The sequence below is a fragment of the Henckelia pumila genome, chromosome 4 (assembly GCF_033568475.1).
Source record: "Henckelia pumila isolate YLH828 chromosome 4, ASM3356847v2, whole genome shotgun sequence".
NCBI classification, from domain to species: Eukaryota; Viridiplantae; Streptophyta; class Magnoliopsida; order Lamiales; family Gesneriaceae; genus Henckelia; species Henckelia pumila.
The window spans coordinates 201,053,610-201,055,993 of NC_133123.1; the positions used below are offsets into that span (position 1 = coordinate 201,053,610).

At 41.2% G+C, this 2,384-nt stretch overlaps 1 non-coding gene across 1 annotated transcript; it reads left to right on the forward strand.

The window, feature by feature from the left end:
• The first annotated feature begins 2,277 nt into the window (after positions 1-2,277).
• Positions 2,278-2,384, forward strand: LOC140870013 (small nucleolar RNA R71). The gene has a single exon (XR_012146998.1). It is a non-coding gene; the product is annotated as a small nucleolar RNA R71 (small nucleolar RNA).

A 2,384-nucleotide genomic window follows, 5' to 3' on the forward strand; every position in this document is an offset into this window, starting at 1 on the left:
GCCAGTCTCTCTAGCATTTGATCAATGAAGGGGAGAGGAAAATGATCCTTACGGGTTGCGTCATTTAGTTTTCTATAGTCTATGCACACACGCCAACCTGTAACCGTCCTATTGGGCATCAGTTCATTATTCTCATTCTGTATGACAGTAATTCCCCCCTTCTTTGGTACACACTGCACCGGACTCACCCATGGACTATCAGATATAGGATAAATGATACCTGCATCCAGAAGTTTGATCGTTTTAGCTTTGACAACTTCCTGCATTTTTGGATTCAATCTCCTTTGTGGTTGGACCAATGGGTTGATGCTCTCTTCCATTAAAATCTTGTGCATGCATATGGATGGATTGATTCCTTTGATATTCGCCACTTTCCAGGCAAACACACTCTTGTGTTTCTTGAGCACCTCCATTAATCTGGCCTCCATCTCACCTGTCAAAGAAGAAGATATTATGACAGGTAATTTATCATTTTCACCTAAAAACATATATTTGAGATGGAAAGGTAATGGTTTCAATTCCACAGTAGGTGGCTCCTCAAGGCTTGGTCTCTGGAGGACTAAATCCTTCCGGTCACCAAGGTCTTCAAGTCTAAGCTTTCCACCTCTTCTCCATGACTGGTTGTCATTCAAATATGTAGTCATCTCTTCAATTTCGTCACTGAGATCGTCCACATGCTCAGATATAAGTGCAGCTTCTAATGGTTCCTGAAAAGTATCCTGCACATAATCAAATAACAGTGAGTCTAATACATCCAGTTGAAAACATTCTTCATTATTCTGAGAAAATTTTAAAGCATTAAAAACGTCAAACGAAATTTTCTCTTCTCCCACTCTCGACAACAACTCTTCCTTCTGGACATCAATTAGTGCCTTTCCTGTTGCCAGGAAAGGTCTACCCAATATGAGTGGCATGTCCAAATCCTCTTCCATATCTAGTACCACGAAGTCCACGGGGAAGATGAATTTGTCCACTTTTACAAGCACGTCCTCGATTATCCCCCGTGGATATTTGATGGATCTGTCCGCCAGTTGTAACAACATTCTGGTGGACTTTGGTTCTCCCAAGATCAATTTCCTAAACACAGAGTAAGGCATTAGATTTATACTAGCACCCAAGTCACATAAAGCTTTATGAAATTGAATATCATTAATCACACAAGGGATAGAGAAACTTCCTGGATCTTTTTGCTTTAATGGGATTTTATTTTGCACCAGTGCTGAGAAATTCTCAGTCAGACTAATCATTGCATGCTCCTCCAGTTTCCTCTTGTTGGAGAGGATCTTCTTTAAGAACTTCGCATAGCTTGGCATTTGCATCAGTGCATCGGCGAGGGGAATATTAATATTCAATTTCTTGAATACTTCCAGGAATTTTCCAAACTGAGAATCTAGTTTTGCCTTCTTCAGAGCTGCAGGAAAAGGTGGTGGCACAACAATTTTTGCTTGTGAAGTGGGTAAACGTGTTGGGATAGATGACTTAACTGAAATGTTTTCTGATGTAGCCAATTCTGGATCTTTCTCGATCTGTGGTGCAGGCTCTAATGTCTTTCCACTCCTCAGTTCAATTGCTTTTACCTGCTCCTTCGGATTCTTCTCCGTGTCACTCGGCAAGGTACCCTGATCTCTGCTGGAAATTGTTTTGGCCAATTGCCCTATCTGATTCTCCAGATTCTTTATCGAGGCATCTTGATTCTGCATCCGGGTTTCAGTAGATGATATAAATTGCTGCATCATCTGCTCTAAACTCGATTTCCCTTCTTGAGGCTGTCTGTCGTAGTTCTGATTCCCATATGGTTTATTATTCTGTCCATCCCACGAGAAATTGGGATGCTGTCTCCACCCTGGATTATAGGAGTTCGAGAATGGGTCATTCCTTGGGCGATTTTGATTTCCCATGTGACTTGCCATAACTCCCTCTGGTTGAGAAAATGTTTGACAGTCTTTTGTGAAATGTTCTGCGCCAAATTTTTCACACCACACTTCTTGAACTCGCATCACAGAGTTTCCTACACTCAGTTCCTCAATTCTCTTGTTCATGACTTCAAGTTGAGCGGACACTGATGTGAATGCATCAACATGATGAATTCCATTAGATTTTTGGGCTGCACTCCTTTCAGATAAAGGGTGATAGCTACTAGATGACATTTCCTCAATTAATTCATAACCATCCTCTGACGATTTTTGCAGTAAATTTCCACCTGCAGCTGCATCTAACATGGTACGATTAGAGTGAGAAAGACCATAATAAAAAGTTTGTACCACAAGATCATCTGGTAATTGGCGGTGTGGACATCTCCTTAGTAGATCTTTGTAGCGCTCCCATGCTTCATAAAAAGTTTCCTGTTCTCCTTGGGAAAAAGTTGTGATGTCAGCTCTTAGCTT